This window comes from Amblyomma maculatum, chromosome 6, assembly GCF_055883805.1.
Source record: "Amblyomma maculatum isolate TAMU_Amacu chromosome 6, ASM5588380v1, whole genome shotgun sequence".
NCBI lineage: Eukaryota > Metazoa > Arthropoda > Arachnida > Ixodida > Ixodidae > Amblyomma > Amblyomma maculatum.
Window position 1 is genome coordinate 4,612,587 of NC_139349.1, and position 25,452 is coordinate 4,638,038.

At 46.4% G+C, this 25,452-nt stretch overlaps 1 pseudogene; it reads right to left on the reverse strand.

The window, feature by feature from the left end:
• Positions 1-16,895: 16,895 nt before the first annotated feature.
• LOC146184959 (uncharacterized) lies at positions 16,896-18,829 on the reverse strand (annotated as a pseudogene).
• Between the last annotated feature and the right edge of the window lie 6,623 nt (positions 18,830-25,452).

Genomic DNA, 25,452 nt, shown 5'->3' on the forward strand with positions numbered 1-25,452 from the left:
AGTCTGAGTCACTTTGGCACGTTAAACCCTTTACGATTGAACACAGGGCACATACAAGCCTCGGTCTTGCCGCAGTACAGGGATCTGGCGTGGAATAAAACAATTGGCAAAGTGCTTACCACTGGCGATTTTGAAAGTGTGAATACTGCTTCACAGGAAGGTAAAGGTGCAGTATCTGTCACACTTGTTTCTGTGGACACCTGCACCGCGCCGTAAGGGAAAAAAAAAACTGATGTATTTATAGGAAGGGAAAGGCGCGGTAACTGTCTCACTTGTTTTTCTGTGGACACCGCAACCGCGCCGTAAGGGAAGGGAGGAAGATGGGAGTGAAAGTGGAAAGAGAGAAAGAGGAGCCGTAGTGGAGGGCTACGGAGTAATTTCGACCACCTGGGGATCTTTAACGTGACGCCGTAAGGGAAGGGAGGAATGTGGGAGTGAAAGTGGAAAGAGAGAAAGAGGAGCCGTAGTGGAAGGCTACGGAGTAATTTCGCCCACCTGGGGATCTTAAACGTGCGCTGACATCGCACAGTGGGGAGAGGAGAGGTGGTGAAGGGTGGCAGTTCCTGGCCCTATAAGGGGCTGGGACGGTAGGTCGACGCCGCTTGCGGCGGACGCTAGCTAGCCACCGAATTTTTATCTGTTGTAGGCTGTAATTAAACCCGCCACCGCTTAGGCGGTGAACGAAGGCTGTTGTTGCGGCGCGCGTCTTTCTCTCCCTCTTCTTTTTCCTTTCTTCTCTATTTTCTCTTCTGTCCGCACGAGACAGCGGAGGTAGCTCAGCTACAGAGCCAGTAGCAGGCCCGTGCATTTTCTTTTCCTTCTTCCTACAACCACAACAACATAACAACATCTCACAGCATGCATACGCACGCCTCTTCGTTTCACCTCCATCGAAACGAAGATAAAAATTATTCGGACGTGAATAAAGCAGAGAATAACAGAAACAAGCGCAGCATTTCGAAAAATATTTTTACCAGCGTGAGGTTTTGCTCGCCACCCTGTGTGCCATTGTCGGGCAACCAATCGCTGACTTGTTTCGCACGCGTCTGCCCCGTGAAACTTTTAACACTACAGTTATGCCCTGTCATAGTCATCCTGGTTTAGTCGTCGGTTCAGTGTGACAACTTTAAGGTATTTTTGATTTGATATATTTGATTTGACCTATTTTAATAGGATCTCCTAATGAGCCAAACAATTGCCATCGTCGCAGTAGGCTAGGAGCGTTAAGGCGATGGTCTGCGGATAGACTGGCGCGAAGACGTCACAAAACCTTTGGCTATTCAAGTAAGCGTTAGTTCATGTGAACTTTATTGAGATGGAAATTGCAAAACCGCTCGCATGCAGACCTACCCGATCCTCATGAAAACAACGCAGGTTAACGCTTGAGAATTAAACTTGCTGTATGTCATTTGCATAAAAGATAAAAATTATGAGTGTTTCAAATTTTCTGACCGTACTCTTTCAAAGGGGCGCGTAGGACCATTCCGTTCAATCATTGGTATTTTTTAAAATTGCTGCTCGCCGCTCTGGGAGTATGTAAGATTTAGCGGAGTATGTATTGTAACTTGGACTAGACTGCCGAAGTGTGCATGGACAGTCAAATTGTGGAAACTTTTCTTACTAACCTGACAGCCTCGATTGTGGGTGTGTACTTTGTATGTGTACAATGTAGCATGTGCATGAAAGTATATTTTGGGTGTGTATGTAGTCGTCTTTGTGGAGTTTTTGTGTCCTTTCGTGGCCACCCCTGCTTGGAGTCAAGCTATTCCGCAGTATTGATAAATAAATAAATAAATAAATAAATAAATAAATAAATAAATAAATAAATAAATAAATAAATAAATAAATAAATAAATAAATAAATAAATAAATAAAATAAAAATAAATAAATAAATAAATAAATAAATAAAATAAATAAATAAATAAATAAGTGAATGAATAAATAAATAAATAAATGTCGCCGGTTTATTCGGAAAAAAGTATGAATTTTTGGGCATAAAAATGGGGTTTAAAAATTTCCTTTCCAGCTGATTCGAAGAGATGACGTCCTTGCCGAAAAACACGGGTGACCACTGTTTTGAAGCGAATGAAGATTTAGCCTAGACTTTTAGATCAGATTCGAAGAGTCGGTGTTGGCTCATGCCTTTTGCATTCGTAAACGGGGCCCGGTGCTGACACTTGCAATTTTGTTTTATTTTCCACATCTCAAAAGCTCTCTTTCTTTCGAGTGTGCCCTCTTTGTGAATAGGAAGACGCCCAATTCACTCTGTCTTTAGAGTCCCTTTAAGAGACTGTAGCACATGAAACGACGTTTCGCGGTGACCTTGTGCTCTCATGTTCCCTCCACGTTCGCAAAGCTAAAAAAAAAAAAATACGCGTCAGTGCACTACGCAATCAGAGCCTCTGAAATGCAAGTGCATGGCAGTTCTAATGACACCCCAGTTCTGCCACTCGTTAGGCCTCTGTCTGAGTGAGGCTTAACTGGGTGATAGCTATAATGGCATCGTTCTAGCCTGTAAGCGTTGGACTCGGCTTGTTTGTAGCGCTGCTGCATGATCCAGAAACAGCGGTAACGACGCCACGCTTGGCAGTCGAAAACCCCTCGTTGCCGTTTGCTTTCCGCTGCAGCTCTTATCAGTGCATACTAATGTCGAATGATCCGAAACAGATTGCGAAGGAAAGAAAGCCAGCGGAAGAAACTGGACCGGCTGTCACGCACAGTACAAGCGCAAATGAAACGGGGGTCGGATCAGTTGGTATCCTCCCCAGGTAATGAACCATAGAGTATTCATGAGCATTGTACTTGCAAGGTACAGTTCATGAGCTTGCAGACTGAATTGCGGCCCTGATCGCGAAGAAGTGACCTCATCGCCTACGCAGTCACTCTATAGCTGCACAACACCTGTGCAGCAAGGATTGCTTTTGTGCATGTGAATGTCTTTTACGTTGTGTGTGTGCCTTTCGCTGCAACTTTGCACTCGTAGTTTTGCGAGGATTTAGATAAGGAGCAATTGCTTGTGCGCCTGATCCTTGCCGTATGGATTGCTTGTTACTAATGGGCCAGAGTTAAATTCAAACAGGATGTCGCACAACTTTCCCGATTATCTATTTTATTCCAACAGTTTTGGACGGTGGACCGTCCTTCTTCAAGGTAGAATTGAGAATCAATTCTACCTTGAAGAAGGACGGTCCACCGTCCGAAACTGTTGGAATAAAATAGATAATCGGGAAAGTTGTGTGACATCCTGTTTATATATATATAGGCAGATCAATTAAGGGGAAATGAGGGTGCTCGTTATAATACATGAAGGAAAGAAGCCAACAGTCGGCGAGGCCAAGGAAAGCGTTGGGGATGGTACTTTGTTTTTTTTGTTTTTTTTTTATGTTTACTTAGATAATCACAGAATTTAGTAATGTAATCTGTTTAGGGGAAAGATAATTAAACACAAAGTAGAAGAAAAAACAACGTGCCGATGGTGGGAACCGAACCCACGACCTCCGACAGACTATCAAGACAGATTCTGCTAAACTCCTTTATCTGCTTCGCACAAGACCTCACCACAACACATAAGCCACACTAATGGTCTTGTGGATTTGGGAAATATTAACAGCAATATGTAAATCATGATATCAAAGCCGAAGGAAGAAACAACGATAATATGCCCGATTTGTTGATGAAATTATATTTTATCCTGAAAATGTCAGTAATAATTACAGATATGCTACAACTACATGATTGTAAAAATGATTTTGCTTAACAAGATCACAATAAGAATGAGAAAGCCCTTTCAGTAGTTAGGCATCGTTAGATAAAACATAGTGGGTATGTTCATTTTTTTTTACCAGGAGAAATGCGAAGCTCAAGTGCTGAATGTGACATTTTTACAAGCCCTTGATGTTCCTTCGTAGAGTGACAACAATTTATTTCTACCCTATACACAACCCACGTGCTCCTCTCGGAGACAACGCTTCACACCGTGAGCATGCCAATTTACAGCGTGAAAGCTAACACGGGTTTCGGGAGTTACCGTGATTCTAAGAGAAAACAATACAGAAAAAAAGGGGGAAAAAAGAGTACCACATAATTTGAGAAACCCAGTAAAATGTAAGCCTAAGAAATGTAAAACATAAGGAACCATGTAGACCTCAAAATAGAAAAGCATATACAAGCTAAAAACGTAAAAAACAAAACGAAAATTGCAGACTCTCGAAACGACATCGAATAAAGGCGGCCTACTTTTAAAGAAACAATAATCGAGAAAGAGCACCTCCAAAAATTGAAGAGCACGACCTCTTCACCTTTTTACGTTATACACTGACTTCTCCGCAGTCCCAGAAGAAAAGAATTTTCTCGGTATGATTAAGTAGTGGCAAACGCTACCTACGTTTCTACATACTGTTGTTTTGTGATCCTTTACGTCGTCGTTCTTCATGAAAGAGACCTCTTAGAGGTTGTTTCTTCTTTCGTGTTGCTTGAGTGCATCAAATCGAGAGTTTGTCTTTTCAAGAAAGGGGCCACTCGATCCATGTTTTATCGCAGAAAAACCGGAAATATATAATTGACCTCGTGCCTCCCTTCTTTTAGGAGCACAAAGAATTCCAAGCAATGAGGCTCATGCAGTGGAACTGTTTTCACCGCACATTTACAACGTAGGAATTTTGAGAAAGGAAGTACATCAGCTGCTTTTTACGTCTCCAACGTTGTGTCTATTATTTATGGCAATAAAGAATGCACCATATGCGTTGTTCTTTGGTGTACTGTGAAGTTTCATCAGCACCCCATTGGGCTTTCTGGTTTACTATACCGGTGTTACCTTTACAGAACGCAGGCAGGGACGCGAGACGTGAACTAAAGTACTCTGTCGGTCTCCGACTCGTCTCCTCGCCTACGTTCTGCTTTGTCAACTTCAGGATTAATAAGATTTTACCATGGGTAGCAAACCATAATGTCAGCAACAAATAGAAAAACGCAACTCACTAAACGGAGCTGCATCATCATTTCTTGCATGACTGCGAAAAAAAAAACCCAGACAGTTTGAGCCTGTTTCTACCGCAGTAAAATAATTATTAACGGCGCAATTTCTCTCCGTAAGTGATGATAAGTGCAGTGCAGCAGCAGCAACCTTGTTTTCAATAACTCAGAGCTCTAAGAGGCAAATAACTCGCAGACTGGCAGGGCGTTTAGAAACGCGTAACGCGAATATTTATTAGCTGTAATATCACATAAAGAAATTTTTCACAAACATGCTTTTTTTTTTATCTTTTTGTCTCAACGACACTCAATCGATGATGAATATGGACTTCCTCTGGACTGGGCGATACTTTGAAATGAGATCCTTTTGAAAGATCGCTAGCAGCAGACATTGCTCACATCTAAGTCTGTTTAGACTCTCCAGTTAGAGCGTACTAGGTATGCCCTCGTGTGAGCACGGCCGCACAGCACATTTTCAGGCTCGGATGTACGATACTGGGTATTCTATTGAAAGGGTGCAAACGAATTTATGGAGGCTTTTGAAAAACCCACCCGTCAAAAACCTGGGCGCAGGGCCAGTGGACGCGTTTGTGAATCCCTGTCCGGCGGTAGGTTTCAAACCAATCCCTTCTCGCAGCCCAGGCCGACGTCGAAGCCACGAGCGCCTTCACGTCCCACCCTCTTTCCTCTCTCCCTTCCCCTCTTCCTTGTCTTGCCGAAAAAGGGGGAAGGTATAAATATTGTAACCCGCGCTAACCGTGTCAGTTCCGGAGGGAGAAGAAGACGAAGTTCTGCGGAGTGCGCGTGGTTCTGGGACGCCGCTTCTTTTGCCTGGTCAAGCGCCTGCTCTCTGCCTCTTGTGCCTCAACCCCGTCCTTTGAACCTGTCCTTCTGGACTGCCGTCCGGGTAGCGATAGAACCCGTGACAATATACCTCTCAGCTCTTTGCCAATCAGCAGACATGGATTCTCGTGCCGCCACAACTCAGGCTGGCATAACCCGCTTCAAATCCCCCCTACCCGAGTATATCCCCGCTCGTCCTGTGTGCCTCTCTTGTCCTGGTCTGCCTTGTCCCATGTAAATCATATCCTACCAGCTGGCCCAAAACTCCACTTTGCTCAATATCTCAAAGTCCTCATCGTCATCATCCCCATACTCGTCAAGAAAGCCGTGAGATGGGAACGTCGCACGTAGCTCTCTCTGCTCTCGTCGTTTCTCACTGTCGGGTCGTCGTACCTCGCTCTTTGCCAGCCAGCGGCTCTACCACATGCGCCTTAAGGTGCACGAGGGCAGTTCTAACCACTCTTAACTGCTGTCTTCATGCTTCCCCTCTACGATGCCGCTGTACTGCCGTATCTAGAGGCCTTATTTCAAGCCCCTGAACTTCTCAACGAGGGGCGGCTAGCTCGCTCGGTACACATAGCAGACGAGTAACAGAACACACTACGTGACGCCCCCGGCTGCTAGCTGTCCCACAGGTGCACACCGAAGCGCACGGGATCGAAGCGCGCCGTCGGAAGCGATGGATTCCTTCGTAGCCGCCGCGCTGCTTCTTGCAGCAGTCTCCTGCAGCCTTCATCAGACGTCCTTCGTTGACAACACAGCAGCCGGTCCTCATGCTTGAGTCTCGCTGGCTACGTTTTTCGTCGCGTGCCACTCCAAAGGCGTTGCAGTTAACGCCCCTTCCTGCCAGAACCGTTCATGAAAACTACTGGAGTTGTTGTCGCGAACATGTGCGGTGCAGTGCTGTGTTCTGTTGCCCTTCACGGTAGTTGCGGTGACGGGCCACTTGTGCGAGCGACTTCAATGCTCATCACTGTATAAGTCACTGTCAAGATTGCCGGCTTGACGGATGCTCAGAGCTGTCGGTGCCAGCCATGCAATCAGTCCTTAGCGGAGGTTCCCGCGATCTTCCATTGCGGCGTAAGCTAGCGCACTAGTGCGTTCACCTGATTCACCGTTCTCGTCGTTGTTCGGTAGCTGCGGACGTGCTTGCCATTCTCGGGTGTACTGTCCGTGTGCTGCTAGGCATTAATATATGACTGAGGCTATGCGTGTTTTTTTTTTCACTCCTTCCTCTTCTGCTATCTGTACGCCCGCAATAATGGTAATGGCGCTGAAACAAGCATCATTCATAAGCGCGTGCTTTTTCCTGTTCATGTTAACTCACTCACTCACTCACTCACTCACTCACTCACTCACTCACTCACTCACTCACTCACTCACTCATTCACTCATTCACTCACTCACTCACTCACTCACTCACTCACTCACTCACTCACTCACTCACTCACTCACTCACTCATTCACTCATTCACTCACTCACCAGACCTGCCCCACGATGCAGGAGGGCTGCGTACGCAGATACTGCCGGCAGCACGAAACAGAAGAACGAGATATGAAGAAACACCAACTCCCACAAAAGCGAACAGAAACCAGCTTCTGCGCAGCCTGGGGAGAACCCTCTGAAGAAGGTAAAATGCACCTCTTCTCAGTATATTAAGGGTCTGTGGTATACATAATCGACAGAGACTGAATATTTGATTATTTCAAGCGCAGTCACTGTTTTCTTTTTTGTATTCCTAATTAAACAAGTTAATGAGTTTAACCCTGCGTTTAACCACTGTCCTGAGCAATCAAGGCGACAAAGCCTACAAAATGTACGGGGAAGAGAAGTTTCTCGACAACAAGCTGGTGGTCCTCCTTTATCAAATACAGTATGGTTAAATCTGTGACCTCAGTGATGGCAACCGTTAGGTATCAGTTCAGTTCAGGCGTTCAGTCGTGTCCGACTCTTCGTGACCCTATGGACTATGTCACGCCACGCTTTCCGGTCTCTCACTATCTTCTTAACATCACATAGCTTCATCTGCAATGCCTCGAGAATGCCATCTAACCATCGCGTTCGCTGCCTACCCATTCTCCGGCGACCTTCAACCTTTCCCAACATCAAATCTTTCTCCAGCGACTCCTCTCTTCTCATCAGATGACCAAAGTAGCTGGGCTTTAACTTTAGAATTCGACCCTCCAACGAGCAGTCAGGGTTTATGGTCGACAATATCGACTGATTTGATCTTCTGGCAGTCCAAGGAACTCTTAAGAGTCTTCGCCAGCACCACAATTCAAACGCGTCAATTCTTCGGCGGTCAGCCTTTTTCACAGTCCAACTCTCGCATCCATACATCACAACTGGAAAGACCATAGCACGGGTTATACGGATCTTGGTTGGCAGACTAATGTCTCTGCTCTTTACTAGGCGGTCAAGGCTAACCATTGCTTTCTTTCCCAGAAGCAGGCGTCTCCTAATTTCATGGCTGCAGTCTCCTTCCGAGGTAATCTTGGCGCCCAAGAACAGAAAATCTGTCACAGCTTCCACTTCTTGTCCATTGATGCTCCAGGACTTGATAGGGCAAGACGCCATGATCTTAGTCTTTTTAATGTTCAGTTTAAGCCCAAACTTCTCACTCTCTTCTTGTACGCGCATCAGAAGTCTCTTGAGTTCCACTTCACTTTCTGCCATTAAAGTGGTATCATCCGCATATCTAAGGTTGTTGATACATTTTCCAGCAATCTTCACTCCAGCAGAAGACTCGTCCAGACCGGCCTTCCTCATGATGCACTCTGCATATAGGTTAAATAGGCAGGGCGACAGTATGCAGCCTTGCCTCACCCCTAGGGTTGCAAAATGTATCTACAAAATGCTATTTTAGCAGTCATTAAATCAGTGTTTCATGCTTTATAATCACCAGGCCACCTAAGGAAGTGTCTATGAAAAGTTACAGAACAGCAACTGATCCAAGACTAGCTGATCTGATGCCGCTCTTTTATAACCCCCTCGTAGTGTCTGGTACATTAAAAATTGCTGATTGCAATACTGTGCTGCAGTAGATTAGACGCAATAAAGCATGACGACCTGTTTAGAAAAAACTTCTTACATGCAACCAGGTGCATTCTGTGAAATCAGTCCTAGCAATGTTGAGAAGGAGCGGGTTGAAAGGGTTGAGTGTCGATGCTCTTCAGAGATCAAGAAACGTTTCGGAAGGGCGAAAACAATCCTAAGACGCCTTCAGAAAAGATGCCAAAAAAGCAGCAAATTTTTGTAGCCTGCTAGTGCATTTTGAAATACTGTAATAAATACGGAAACCTAAATTTACGTTTCTCTCGAAGTCACCTTTCCGCAATTTCTAAACATTTGATGGGCACTTTCCGATACACTATTTCGCCGATGACACTAAACTTTTGTGAAATGAGACGTCCATCGCAAACAGCCTCTCTTACGATGCATAGAAAAGGAGGACAATATTTTTTAGGCGACAGCGTATAGAGCTCGTTCCAGCGAATAGCCACCGCCATCACCGTGGACGGCGGTCACAATAACTAATGTGGTAAACAATCCTGACTGGTCGACAATGTCAAGACGTCATAACCGTACGACCGCGGAGGGGAATAATAAGTATCCCACATTCAAAAACTAAAAAGAAAAGAAGTCGGCGGTGTTACACTATATCATCCACACTTAAGGTGAAGCTTAAACACCCCCCTAGTGTTTCCTGAGATCAATGGAGAGATAAAGTTTTTGTCTGAGTCAGGTAGAAGCCAAGAAAGCATGGAGTTAATGTAGAAAATTTACGGATACACTATTTGTCTTTTTCTAGAAAGCAGTAATGAATTTCATACCCCAGCTTAAATTTTGAGTTCTAATACTTGAAGAGAGAGAGAGAGAGAGCACTTTATTTGCACCCGTCAGAGAGTATGGATGACCGGATGAGACGCAGCTCCCCCTTTCACTGTCTATCTCCCCCCTAGACGTCTGCCGGAATCAGTTGGCTTGCGGTGGCGGCGGCCTGGGTGTTGCCTGAAAGGTTTTTTTTTTTTTAAAATAGGCTACAATGCAGAAATTATACAAAATCAAGGTAATAAGTATTCTAATGACTATGCAAAATTACACATTAAAATATGCAGCAGTTACTGAGACAAAACGCTGAAACCAAGGTGACCTATATACCGCACCATAAGCGCTTAAACTACCAGCTGTCTGATGAAAAGGCGAAATTCAGCACTGCGGGGCGTGTACAAAAGAGGTTATAATTTGTGTGCCTCCTGTAACACCTTGCATGCCTCACATGCTTGGCACGGTTCGCGCCATATTTTCACGCGCAATTAAGCGCGAATATATCATTAATGACAAGGCCAGCCGGCAGCAGCGTGCTTGTCAGCAAGCGTTTAATCTCTCAACAAGGACGCGTTCTGCTCAATTGTGGAAATGCCTTGTCTCAAGCCTACTCAGAGGAATCAGCAACCGTATCTCAAAATCTGAGAACGAGCACCGCTCAGCCTGCTCGTCTTACCCAACTAGATCTGTGCTTATGCTACTTGATATCTAAAGGTAAGCTAACATCAGCCGGTCAGCTTTTGTACAGGCGTCTGCTCGTGTGGACTTCTCCGTGCGTTGAACGCATGAATCGCGCCTCATACAAATGGAATTGACGCCAAAAGCTGCTCATCAAGCGGACTACTATTCAGTACTCTGAGCATATTATTCGCTGTAGGTTGTCTTCTCTACAACAGCGGTGCCTCGATCATTCCTATGGCTGAAACGAGTAGTCATTGAGAGCGGTGTCATCAGGCCTGCAGCAGTGCATTGCATTTAAGTAATCTGTGTCTGAGCATGAGCAGTTGCCGCCTGGACTAAACCAACCGGGTTAGACCTCTTGTGAAACCAAAATGACGTAGAACTCAGACTGCGCTCGGCTAAGCACAACGCGAGTTCATTGTTCGGTTAAAGTAAGCTATGGTGGTCTCGAGGGTGAAGGCACCGCGATTGCTCCCCACGTCTTTCGAGGCTCATCCCAGGAGGCGTCGGTGGGAGCGCTGTATTGGTCAGCCGATGCGGAGCTGTGCAGTGCTAGCAAGGGGATATCGAGCAAAATACGGAGACGCGCGATAAAAAGCAAACGTAATTTAGTGTACGGCCGACATCCGTTCTGGACTTTCCGCTTCCTTCGTGTTTTCCTTTGCGCTTCCCTCCTAGAGACAACACGCCACAACTCCTCCCGGCTGCTGTTGTTCTAGAGTGGTGTTTTTCTAGTGGGGGGCCATCTGTACGTGCGCAAGAGTGCCCTGATGGAATACGAAGATTGGATAAAAAAAAAGCAAATTAGCAAAGGCAGTTGATTTTTTATTTTACAAAGAACCGGTTGAATGCGCTAAATAAGAAAACAAGTGCACTCACCCACTTACTTGAAGGTTCGAAGTACTCAAGTGGTAGCGTAAATAATAGAACAAGAACTACGCTCTTCGCACGTGGTATCCTGGAGGTGACCTAAGCTGCTAAAGCTGACGTACTTTCGAAAAATTCAAAAGAATACCGGCTCTAGAAAACCAAGAATGGCCTGACTAGTGTATAAATTTTGAGAAACTTAAGTTCTGCTTTTAAGTGTAATGTGCGGCAGCTTAATGGGGCCACTCTTCCTGGCCCCACCGGCGGATCCGCGTCCGCGTGCAAGCATTGTGCTATTCAATAAACAGCTAATTCCTTATTACCTTAAAAATTCTAACATTCATACCCTCAACACCCACCGACCACAATGCGCGAAAGATCATCTGATGTAGGTATAATTCTCAGCTTTATCCCAGCGTATGAATTCGCCTTCTTGGTCTAAAGGTAGTAGTAATAGAAATCAATAAAGGTAAATGATTTAGGGATTATTGACAGGGTCGGTCGGGCCCACAGTCCGGAACTCTATGGCGGGACGTGTCTGAGTCGGGATAAGAGTTTCAAGGCGGCTGACATTCCCATTCCCCCCCCCCCCCCCCCTTTCCGGATTGCAGCAGCCCATGCTGACAGCCCCTGTCAAATGGGCCATGCAAACAACCCATATCGTCCACGAAGTGCATCTACGTGTCACCTAGCAACCGTCACGTGCCAGTGGAGTGCTCTTAATTTTGCCCTGAGAGCGCCGATTTCAGAAACCACATAAAGCAGACTTTGGATTCTCTGGGGAACAGGGCCTTTAAAAGTTAGCGTTAAAATATTCTCAAGCGGATATGACGGAGAAAATGGAGATGAAGACATGAGACGTTTGCTACGCAGTTTTGTTTTTCGCCAACAAACCTCAACCAGAGAAGCAAGCGACGGCTTTCCCACCTCTAATAAAGTGACGCACAGTAATAGTGTAATGGACAGAAAGCAGCAAACGCCTTCAAGATTGTGTAGAACAGCACGAGAAAAACGACAGGGATGAAGGCAGACAACAAGACGAGCGCTTTTTTGTTGTCTTCCTTCGTCCCTGTCGTTTTTTTCGCGCTGTTCTACACAATGGATTACCAACGTGCCCAAGCTTCTGTTTTAAGGCCTTCAAGATGTTTATGGTGTTTCTTGAAGACAAGTCCATGTCGCTTTTAAACCGAGAGTGTATAGGATATCAGAGAAGTTGTTAAAGACATCATCTCAACAGTCGCGAGCAACGTGTAACTTCCACGGTGCATTCAGCGTGATCTGTGTTTACAGGAAACAGCAGATGCATGCAGCTGAGCACTGCCGTCACGGCTTACCATACGAAACAAAAATCGCTTCGATTGCATGTGAAGCATCTTTGAGATGCCATAGGAATTCGCCGCAGTGTGCGGCAGTCTAAAACCAAATACCAAAGTTAAGGTCGCTAAATCCCGAGTGAACTAAGGGCCCTTCGGACTCCAAGAGAGAGATTCAGCGTCATTTACAGCGCATGAAGTCGAGAAAAACATAGATTTGCAAATAACGCTGTCACAGAGGGCTGTTGCATAGTTACAAGCAGGGGAATTGAGGATGTGCACAAGTTCGGTATTTGAAAGTGGAATTCAATGGTCGCTTATGTCGAAGTGTTCGGAAACAAACATTCGAACAAAGGCAACTGAAACAGAAAAGTTATCCATCATCTCCTTTCAAGACACGAACCACTCAGCAGCATGAACGACGCGTAATTAACTGTTTCTACGGTCGTAATTGGCAGCGAAAGAATAATTCAAATAAATAAATAAATAAATAAATAAATAAATAAATAAATATGACATGTTTAATATTATATGGCAGGGTACTGCCGTCTTATTCGAAACATTAGAAAACAGTACCAAAGTGCAGTTCATTATCGGCGATAACCTAAGCTGGCTAGTGGCTGTGTCAGCAACATGTCTGCTCATCGGTTCCGATTTCTTCTGCGATTGTTTCACTGGCAACTAAATCATAACGCAATGAATAAAACATTGTGGCATTAAACAGGGTGATAGAAAGTGTAGTAAATGTTCTATAAGTTCACGCTTAGCAAGGCTTACGAGGTGATGCTGGATGATTGTACACAGTTCTGCAACCTTCGGCAAGATTAGCAGTGGTTCGGAAACCTTGTCGCCATTGTAATAATCGCATGTGACATGCAACGTTGCGTAAAAGAGGGCCTCACAGACTACCAACCACGAATAAAGAAAAAAAAATGAAAGATGGCTTAGCTCTGCTATGCCTGGATATACGCAGCGCAAAGCAGTGACTGCCTCGAGATCAGAAGAAGTTAATTTCTCCAGTCTTCTGCGCCATTTGCCAGCAGCTAAACTCTCCTTGGCTTCCATGTCGAGCGCAAGTTCACCGGCGTTCTATAAATCGTTTACAGGAAAGCAAAGGCGCAGCATCTGTCACCCGCGTAGGGCAAGGAGCGCTGCCCGGCGGCATTGGAGCGCACTCGTGCCCGCTTGGTCCTCATAGCTGACGGCAGATAGGTGACATCACATCCTTGATGTCACCCTAATTGAGTGACTTAAGTATTTTAGTCTTTGGTATTTTCAAATTGCGCGCCAATCGAAGTATCTGTCACTCACGGAATCCCGCTATCATCATCACGGTAGACAAGCGGAATTAAGCGACGGAAAGATACAAGGGGGCCCTGATAAGATCTAGGACCCGAAGGTTTCTTGACGAGCAACCTCCACATCGGGCCCTGAGTGATGAAAGATACAATGCTCTTGCGAAGGAAATATTGTAAATTTAGTATGTTATATCCACTCATCCCCTTCCCCCAGTGCAGGGTAGCAAACCGGTTGCTTTTACTGGTTAACCTCCCTGCCTTTCCTCCTAATCTTCCTCCTCCTTCCTAGTATGTTGATTGTACATATAGTGATGCTCCAGGTATTCTTGCTGCCTTCTATGACTGTTATCAAAAGCTGTTCGGCAGTTGTGAAGATCCAAATCAGGGTTCCAATTATATTTCCTTACTTGAGAACTTTCCTCGTCTAGACGATGAGAAGTGTGCTGTAGTAGAGGGACCCATCACTTTGGACGAAATTAAATCAGCCAATTCAGGCCTTCAGAGTCAAAAATCTCCTGGCCCAGATGCTGTTACTAGTAAATTTTATAAAATATTTTCGCCTTGTCTAACGCCTGTTTTGATGGAAGTTTTTCAAGCATCTTGTGTTGTGGGTTTCCTGCCTCCCACTTTCTATTCAGGCCACACATCATTAATTCCCAAAAGCAAGGATACTAATCGGTTGAAAACTGTTGAAGGATATCATCCAATTTGCCTTTGTAAGGTTGATTACAAAAGTTTTGCCAAGGTTCTTTGTTGTCGTCTGCAGCTGGTCATTAAGGACTTGATAGGTTCGCACCAGGTATATGGTATCAGAGGACGCAGTATTGAAACACACATTCATAATGCACGTTCAGTAATCAAGACAATATCAGATGAGACGGGCCAAGTAGCTCTGATTCAAATTGACCTGGCGAAGGCGCTTGATAAAGTTCGTCACAATATCTTGTTCGCGGTCTTTGAGCAGGCAAGCATTGGTAACGTTTTGCTCAAAGGCATAAGGCTTTGCTATATGAACTCGTATACAAGACTAAGTGTTAATTATTAGCTAACGAAACCAATACCACTGGAATCATCTGTTCGTCAAGGATGTCCACTGTCTACACTGTTGTTTGTCTTATATCTGGAAGCCCTCTGTCTCAGTATAATTAACAGTGCAGCAATCCGTGATTTCTCTCTGGCTCAATGTGAAGTTACGAGTTCTAGCCTACGCGGACGATATCGCCCTCTTTTGTTCTGACAAAAAGAGTGCATTTGAGGCTTTACACTTGACTGAACAATTCTGCGATGTATCAGGCGCGGCTGTAACATTTAGATAAATCCACAGGCTTTGGGTTGGGCCATTGGGGCACTAGACCAAGCAAGTTTGGAGGCATATGCTGGAACTGTAGTCCTCTTCAGTACCTAGGAGTTCTGCTTCACCAAGTCCGCAACAGCGCAGCCTACTGGGATTCACAAATCGTACCTATGCGGCTACAAACGCACGCTTGGATGGGTAGAGAACTCTCAGTGTTTGCTAGTTTGCTAGGGCACAGGTCTGTAACATATTTTTTTTTTCAAAGCTTGCGCATGTCCTTCAAGTCCTGCATTGTGCGAGGAGGAAGGTAGAAGTAATACATAAAATATCTGCAACATTTGTGTGGCGCTCTCAATGGGAGCCCATGCGGCATCACAACTTTTCCTTCCCTTAGAGTTTGGTGGAGTGGGCCTTGTTCACTTGTTTGTGCATCAATTTGTTTCCCGTGTTTTTTTTTTTGTTTTTTTCAAATCGGCAAACCACCAGTTTCTTGCAGCTGTGCTCATTAGGGGTCTTAGTCCTCATTTGCCTTATTTATTCGCACCGACTGGGCAGGCTCGTGAGGGGCCTTTATGGAGATTTCTTAAGGGGGTTGCTGACACTTCCAATTTTCTCACTGTGCGTTTATCTGTACATTACCTGTATAGCCTCTCGAGGAAGCAGATGACCCAGGTTCTCACTGAGTCTTTGTTCCCTACACGGGTGTATCGCCAGCCTTATCTGGATTTTCTGGAAACCACTGTTCTAAAGCGTGTTAGGCAAATGTGCATTCAGGCAGCTGCAAAGTTGTTCTTTTTCAAACTACACACAGCGACGTTACCTGTCAAGACATTTCTTCATGATAAGAAAATGTTTGTGCCCTGGACAGTGAATTGGCGTCTCTGTAACGTTCCGGAGGCAATTGATCATTGCTTTATTCTGTGCAATGGTGCTATGTTTTTTGGAGAAATACTACAAAGAGGACAAGCTGTTGGGCTAGTTGGTTTTCCATAGTTATAGCAGCGCGTAGCCGGACAAGGAAGAAGACGGAGGAACGTCTTACGTGTTCCTCCGTCTTCGTCCTTGTCCGACTACGCGCTGCTATAACTATACTACAAAGAACTCTTGAAAAGGACATTTAAATTACACCACATACTATTAGATTTTTGCCTCCTGACAAAACCTCTGTCGTGCCTTATGATCTATTTGTGTTGATGGGACTGTTCAGGCGTTGGAAAAGCCGTATGATGGACAGGCATGCCGAGCCACCGAGATCGTCCAAATCCGTGTTACGGGAGCAGTGTGCTTTGGTGAGGAGTGTATATGCCGCACGGGAAGAACCTCCAAACTGGATGTCTTATCTAGATGCATGTGTTTGCCTCCCAAAAGTTTTGTGTTTTGATGATGGTGCATTGTCGGGCTAGTGATATGGCGGGTCGTATTAAGCAGCTCGGTAACTCTAGACATGGACAAGTTTAAGTAGGTGGAGTTTGTCCTTTTTATTACGCAAGTTTTCCCATGCAATGAAGAAATAAAAAAAAAAATAAAGAGCGGTACAGCGCTCGGTTGGGGATCCAAGGGATGGAGGTTCGATTCTCGGATGGAGACTAATTTTTGTTTTAATGAGGAGGAGTGGCACACCTCTTAAGCGTTGATAGGCAACGCCGGTAGAGCTTGGCGAGGGGGCTGCGCAGCTGGCCTTGGCTGTGACGGCACTCGGTCGCGGTATACGGAATACGCGAAGCTCGGCTCCGACCCTCGTAGTGAATTTTGGATTGAAAAACATTTATTTCGTCAATGCAGATGCAAACGGTCCGCTCTAGATGGCCTCCAGTCCATGGCTGGCGGCAACCTTACTGACCCACTTGGTGGCCAAGGCTTGAATGCCCGGGTCCGAGCTGACCAGAACGGCCTCCCATCACTCAAGAGAAGGAATTTGTACTAGATCTTCCGGTGGAGGTTCTTCTTTACATTGCCATAGTATGTGATCATACGTAGCTGTTTCGCCACAGAACCTGCACGCGGGGTTAAAGTCCTCCGGGTACATTTTTGCTAATAGGTAAGGGCTAAGAAAGGATCTCGTCTGGAGTCTCCTCCAAGCGGTCTCCTGTGCCTTGTCCAACGTTTTGTCAGGTGGTGGAAATTTGTGCCGTTCCAATCTGTAATGACTTGTGATATCGTGAAAAGATGCCAGCCCCTCCTTGGAGTAACCCATGGATACGAAGGAGCCACCGACTCGGTTGATGAAACCTCGAGCCATGTTGTGGGCCGCCTCATTTCCCGGATTCCCCGAGCGAGCCGGCACCCATATCACCTCAATTTCTCTGTATGGTTGCCTGGTCAGTTTCAGCATTTTCTGCGCTGCAGTTGAGATTCTGCCACCCGCAATGCTACGGACAGCAAATTTAGAATCGGAGAAGATTGTATCCGCTTCGGTGTTAGCTATGGCTAGTGCCACAGCTGCCTCTTCCGCGGTTTCCGAAGATTTTGTCACTACCGACCCTGATGCCTGCAGCCGCCCGTGCACGTCCACCACCGCCAGTGCGAACGCTCCTCTTGTTGCGTATTCTGCCGCGTCAACATAGACAGCTCCTTCGCTCGTTGCGTATTTTTCGTGTAGAGCTATTGCCCTAGCTTTTTTCCTTCCTTCGTGGTAAGAAGGGTGCATATTCTTTGGTAGTGGTTTGATCGTCAGTCGCTTGCGAAGGAGTTTGGGTAGCTGTGTTTTCGTGTCCTCGGGTGGAAGTTCCACGCCTACACCTAGGCGCTCCAGTATGGCTCTGCCTGCCTTAGTGCGCTTAAACCGTTCTTTTTGCATTGTGAGGTGAGCCTTTTTGAGCTCCTCTAGTGTATTATGTATTCCCAGTCCCATGAGTCTTTCTGTCGATGTGTAGTTCGGCAGCCCCAGGGCTGCTTTGTATGCTTTCCTAATTATTGTCTCAGCTTTGCCTTTCTCCGCAGCATCTAGTTTTAGGTATGGTAGCGCATACACCATCCTGTTCGGGACAAATGCCTGCATTATCTTACAGAGGTCTTTTTCTTTGACTCCTCTCCTACGGTTGGCAATTCTTCTAATTAGCCTAATTGACATTTTAACTGATGTTTTCAGCTTTTGCAGGGCTTCTTTGTTTTTCCTGTTAGCTTGTAGATGCAGCCCTAAGATCCTTATTGAGTGCACCTTCTTGATTGGAAGTCCCCCCACGCACACGTTAAGCGGGGTTGGGGGCGCTTGGCTTCTGGAACCGGACCCCTGGGCTTGGGTCTGATGACCAGTAGCTCTGATTTTGGGTGGGAGCATGATAGGCCTGAATGACCTACGAGCTCTGCGATAATGTCTACCACGCGTTGCAACGTTTCCTCTATCTGACCGTCATTCCCGTTAGTGGTCCAGAGTGTGATGTCATCTGCGTAGAATGTATGTCTCAGCCCAGGAATGGCTTCCAGTCGGGGTGGTAGCTTTATGAGGGAGAGATTGAGGAGAAATGGTGACAGTACTGATCCTTGCGGTGTCCCTCTACCCCCTAGCCGAAAAGGGAATGACTCTATTTCGCCTATTTTAATTATCGCGGACCTATGGCTGAGAAATGAGCGAATGTATCGAAAGGTTTTTTCTCCTGGGTTAATGTCTGAGAGGTTCTCGAGAATGGCTTCGTGTGCCACGTTATCGAAGACCTTGGTGAGGTCTAGCCCTAGCACTGCTTTGGTGCCCGTGCATTTCCCAGTGTCTATGACGTCTGCTTGGAGCTGAATCATGACATCCTGTGTAGATAATTTAGCTCTGAAGCCTAGCATAGTTGTTGGCAAGATCTCTTTGTTCTCTGCGTGCTCCTGCAGTCTGTTTAGGATCACATGCTCCATGAGCTTGCCTACGCAGGAAGTGAGCGCTATCGGGCGCAAATTGGCTATATCTAGTTTCTTGCCTGGTTTGGGAATAAAAGTAATCATTGCATGCCTCCAGGCTTGAGGGATTTCACCATTATTTCAGTACCTATTCATGAGACCCGTGATTGCCTCTACTGATTTTGCGTCTAAATTCCTTAAAGCTTTGTTTGTGACCCCGTCCGGGCCTGCCGCGGACGTGGTGCGGAGCTGTCCCATGGCGAAGCGAACCTGTGCCTCCGTTATTACTGAATCTAGCTCTGGATTTGGGAGTCCTCGGTAGTCTAGCAGTTGAGCCCAAGAGGCCTTGCTGAGATATCGATCCTGTAGTTCTAGCAAAAACTCTTCCGTGGTGCCCTCGTATTTATGGATCAGTCTAGCGAGCTGATTTTTCTGCGTCTATTTTGTCTGTGTCGGATCTAGTAGATGTCTGAGCATTTGCCACGTTTTTTTTACATCCTAGTTGTCCATTCATGCTGTCACATATCTGACCCCACTGCTTTTCTTGATGCTGTAGTGTGTAGGCTTCTATCTGTCTTTCTAGTTTCGCTATACGTTTCCTTAGCGGTCTTAGGTGTTTGTGCTTCCTCAGTCACTTTTGCAGGCTGAGGTAGGCTTCCCACATATGGAGTAGCCGCGAGTCGGAGATTTGGCCCTCCTGTTCTATCGGCACATCTGATGTGGTTTGCTTACTATCCTTTTTAAGTGACTCGATCCCATCATCGGGATTCGCGATTTCTGTTTCGGCTGTTTGCTCTCTTAGGTCCCTGAATATATCCCAATCTGTAATATGTGTCTTCCTGATTACTGTTTTGTGCTTAGCCGTTTCGAAGGCGGTGACTAAAATTTAGTGGTCACTACCTAGTGTGTTACCTGTGTTTAGCCATTCAGCTCCCATTATATTCATAGTAAGGGTTAGGTCCGGTGACGTGTCGACACTGATGCTATTGCCTAGCCTCGTGCATTCCTGTGGGTTGTTTAACACGGAAAGATCCATGTTCTGTACCGCTTGCCATACTATGTTGCCTTTTTGGCTGGATTTAACGTATCCCCATTCCGGATGCGGGGCATTGAAGTCTCCGACAACTAGAAGCTGCGCTTTGGATGCCAACCATGGGCTTCTGACCAGTAGCTCCGGAATACCAGTTCCTCTATCTCTCGGCGGGCTGTATAGATTTAGAATAAAGAGATTTTTGTCATCTCGACTTTTTGGCACTATCTCGAGCAGACTGTAGTTTTCCTTGCAGCTGTCAATATCGTGCTGTATTGCAGTGACATTGCGCTGCACCAGCGTTGCAGTGAACACACCCGTGACGGTACCGGCATTGTATTCCGGTGGTAAGAACGCTTTGTAGCCCGGAAGTTTTACGGCCCCACTAGCTTCTTGTAGAGCAATAACGTCTGGTGGACGCTGTAGGTTTTGTATGTGGAGCTGCAAGTTCACCCGCTTACGGCGGAAGCCTCTGCAATTCCACTGCCACACTTAAATTTGCTGTCTGGGGGCCATGATGATGCGTAGCAATTGTGTGCATTGGCTGCTGACCAGGCAACAGAGGAAGGCGTGCTTCCATTGTGCTTAGTTTTTTCATCATTTGTTGGAACGACATGCTTACCTAATTTTGGAACACCCTGAATTTGTTGGTTAAGGCATCCATCCTATTAGTGAGTGTGTCCACCCTAGCCGAGAGGTTGTCTACTTTAATCTCCATGGTGTCCACCCTTTCTGTGAGTGCATTTACATCGGTCCTGAGTTTGTTCGGGGCTCTCGTGTGCTGCGGCATATCAGTTTCTGAGAATTCTGCTACACGTTTACTGTCCTCCTCTCCGCTCGGGGGAGGTGGCCTTTTGATCCGGGCTCTATCGGCCGTTTCCATCGCTACCACCCCTACCGGCGGCACCGGTGGCGGGGCTCGCGTCTCCTTAGTTAATGGGTGTTCTAGCGCCCTAGTATTCTTAACTAATTGGCGGAGCTCCGCCATCTCTTTTTCTAGTTTGGCAATTTTATCATCGCGTGCCTGTATCTGTTTCCGTGGTTCCTTCTCTTGAGTATTGTTAGTATGGGAGGCCGTATCCGGCCAGTTCACCTTATTATCGGGCTTGTCTCCGCTTCTTCTGCAGCTCGAGCTTCTTTCTTTGCTGTTGCACCTGCCCCCTTCCTTGTTCGGTAGCGGTGGGAAGGAGCTGGATCGGTTTCGGCGCTTGCTGTCGTGTCTCGTCCGGCTCAAGGACCTCTTTCTGTCCCTTGGTTGATGTTCCGCGTGGCGTCGCCCCACGTTGTCGCTTTGCTTATTCGCTTGTTTCCGGATCACAAGACGATGTTTGCAGTTGCGGCTCCCAGTATGATGCGCCCCATGGCACACTATGCAGTCTGGAATGCATGGTAAAGGTTCCCCTTCTGGAGGGACCGGGTGGTCATTACCGCAGCGGCGGCATAAGCCTGCCTTTGGTTCGTAGCAGACGTCAGCCCTGTGGCCGACCTTGCGACAGTTGTAGCAAGTTTCCACTTGCTCTCTGTATGGGAACACGCAAAATACTGTGTTCCAGTAGTATACTTGTCTTGGAATCTTGTTCCCTTTGAACCAGCCTAGTCGTCTTGTGTCGACGATGCTGATGTCCTTGCTTCTCCTCAGGAAGCCTTCTCGGACTTCATCAGGCCAGGATGCATCGTACGCTCTGTAGATTACTCCTCTAATCGAGTCGTCCGGCGCCGCGACGTACGACGCCACTTGCTTGTCATGCCCTTCCAGCTTGAGTACTTTCATATCGGCGTAAGCTGATGCTCTTTGGCGGTTCGGTATGCTTACGGTGAACGTGTTGTTCACAATGTTTACACGTGTAGTGTCCATGTCTTGTGCCTCCAATGGCGCCACGTTCGCTGCCGCTCATATGGAACGCTCGAGGGCACGTGGGGCGACGCTGCTAAGGTCCCAATTTCTCGGTCGACACACGATTTTGTAGTCGTCCATTGGTAGTCTCGGGGACGATACCCATTTTTTAGTGACGGATAGTCCACGCTTCTCTTTGGCTGTAGTGTCGGAGTTCGACTTCCCGTCGGCCTGACCCAGCTTAAGCCTAGCTTCGTCGATGTGGCTGTTAGCGCTTTGTTTCAAGCGTCTGGCGCGATCTTGAAGACAGAGAACGGGCTCCCATTCTCGTTTTATAGCTCCTCTGGCGTTAGGTCTTCCCCTTCGACGGGGTAATGCATCTTCAAGGTTAGCAAGGTCTCAGACTTGCTCACGGAGCCCGTCGGCACGGGGCCGAGCAAGGTCTACGCGTTAGGCCTAGCTTCCTCCGTCACTTGGTCCGGGTAAAACGTCCGAAAAATAGGAAAGCTGGGCGTCAACTCGCCAAGAATTGGTATCCACGGGTGCCAGGCGGTCCCTCAAAGATGTTCCAATAGGTGACAGGTCCAAGAACCAAAGCGTTCCGCCAAAAGTTGGCTTCGAGGCGGGAGTCCATGCGACGCACATCCGCACTGCTCGACAGCCCAAGAGAAGCTTCTCGCTTCAAAAGTCGTTACACAATGAAATCGCTGCTCAAGAAAGAGGACGACATTTACACAAGCAACAAAGGCTCGTAACGAAGAATAGCCTTGTGCCTTATCAAACTACGGTTACGAAAAATATACTCAGATTGAGATAATAAGCGAGCAGTAAGTTGCCGAGAGGTTAACATTAATATTATACAAAGTATTTTATTGTCGGTTCGTTGAGAGAAATGTTTGAACACTAAACTGGCGTTCCTAGTTTACATAGCCTGTAACCTACAACTGGCTGTTTTACTGCAGCCTGTTCAGCCCACCAGCCTATCGGGCAGTGTCGTGACGGTGGCGTGAAGGTCCGGTGTCGGAGCACCGAGCCATCACGCCAGCCATTCAGGGCACCCAATCATCCGAAGGGCAAGGGAGACCCAAGTATTCCCGGAAAGGGAATGGTTAAAGGCTGGTTCTAAGAAACAAGACCTTGAGTAGAATCCCGACACCTAGCATCGATCAAAGCGCAACACTTTGCCAAAGGCCGAGATATACGTCTTAATAGAGACCTTCGTTTTTCCTCGAAGGTTGCGCTATATCTAAGCAATAAATCGTTTCACTCTGCCTGCGCACGCCTCGATTATGAAATATCGCTGTGAACGCTATGTATTAATCACCTAGAACATACAAGATAAACTCCGCTTTTCTATACGCACAGAAAATGCGCACAGATATATGTGGAGCATTTATGCATCAAGCACGCGAGAAATAAACTCCCCAGTGAAAATTAGTACTCAATACATTTGTGAAACAAGTCATGGAAACCATTGTGATTGATTGTGCTAGGTGTTGATTAAGCCTGTTCAGTAATAAACGCTCCTACGTATAAGTCGCATCAATCACTTTATTATGGCATGCGAAAAATACATGTATGGGCCACAGTTATCACTTTTTTATCAATAAAGGCGCATTGCCTATTTTGCTGTCATTTTGTTCCTTTCGTAAGTCTCTACTCAGCCAGAGAAAGTGCCTCGCAAAATACGGTTCTCAAATCATTCCGTAATTCATCTTGTCCTTTACCAAGTACGGCATCCTATCCTGTCAAATATATACAATCTCATTCCCTCGTTTGGTTCTCTGTCACGGTGGTTTCAATATATTTGGTACCCTCTGTTACGATTATACACTGGAGGCACTTTTAGGTTTAAGGTTTTCAGTCCGCATCAGTTACGTCGTGCTCGCCCTAGACGATCTCAGTAATTACTACTATATTCCAGCATCTCCACAGCCGGGTCTGCGTGTGAGGCTATCCTGTAGAGAATCCCGACTCTTATCATTACCATCACTGCAAAGGCTGAGAATCGATGCAAAGGCTTGCTGTCTTAAAAAAAAAAAAATCACCTCAGAAGCGTGCTATGACCGTTACTTGTAGTGGCGCCTCTGTCACCCATTACAGCAAAGCACTGTCGAACGAACATCCAAGCGCGCGTAGCGGAGACATCGGTGAAAACCCATAGACAAGGCAAGCAGGAGTGCAGGAATGGTCATCCAATCAATTTCGCTACAACTTGTTGGCTGTACTTCGTGTCCCCAAAACCGTGTCCAGCTTTGGAAGCTGCAGCAGGAGAGTCGATAACTTAATGTATCAAAGAGCTGGTAGGTAAAAGTACGCTTCTCTGTTAGGTCGTTTAATTTACCATGTGTCTAACCAGCATGCTGCCGCCAATCAATGATGACACAATTTAAGACTGCAGTTAACACTCTGAAAGCGACAACCGTGTCACTACAGCTAGATACTCCAGCGTGATACGGTTTTCAACAAGCGCAGGGGCGTAGTTCTGACAACCCTAAGCCAAAGCATCACTAACTCGGCCCCAGCTTAAATTTGCGTAGCAAGATGGAGAGCCGCTGAAGCGCACAGAAGCGCAATCAGTTTGAAAGAAGACCTGCATCAAAATATCCAACCAAGCTCGAAACGAAGCGATCCCTGCGGGGAAAATGCGATGCGGAAGCGGTACAAGGAAACCCAATGGTGAAGGAAAGCAGTAGAATCAAGTGGAACGAAAAAATCTCAAAACCTCTGAGCCTCCTTCTCCATTTGGAAAGAGCGCGACGCTTTCTTGCACGCCGAACACGCGCGTTCATTTGTCACGGCTTGGAAGACAAGGAGGCTCTTAAAAGCGCAGAATCTGAACCTTCCGAGTTTGCCTTCCGGCCAGTCTGCAGCTAGGGTTTCGGATGCACAACTGTCTCTTTTATCTTACGCACACGCGAGCATCGAATTTTCTGCTACTTCCACAGCCGCGCAGTCCTGAAGCGTTACTCGGGCAACAGCACGCACGGTGCGAGTAGTTTTAAACAGCAAGCACTTATTTAGGCCTCGTCGCCCTCCTCAGGTTCCGCATTACTCTACTCCTTTGCCCTAAGTCAAGGCGCGAGGTGTACGAAGAATTATGAGAGCTTTGCAGTAACATTCGACAAGAAGAGTGGACATAGTCAACTGGGAGACAGATGCTGCCTCTAAAAAAGCATTTACGAGCACACTACCCGTTCTCACACGCGTCTTGCAGGGAATGCTTTTTTTATTTGTATGCCTAAATATATGCAACAAACGATATTATCGAAACAAGCACCTTCACTGTAACTGCCTTCACGCGTGTTATGCGACTAGTTAGATTCATGGTGTGCTTATTCGCGGCACACAGAATCGTACTTTCCCTGAAGCTCGTGTGCTCGCCTTATGGCCAAATGTTGGTTATGCGTACGGGAGACGTGTTGGAGCGTGTCCGATTTACATTTTTACACCGGCTGCTTAGGTTTTGTCTACTTTTTTCGGGCCCCGGGAAAAATTGAGAAAAATAAAATAAGAATAAAAAATGAAAGAAGTGCTCACATAACGAAGTTATCGAGAGCTTTAACCCGATGCAAGATCCAGGATCTCACAGGTGCCAAAAGGAAAACGTAGAAAAGGAAAACGTCGATTGGATTAAAACAACTGGATGTCAATAGGGGTGCAATGACAGTT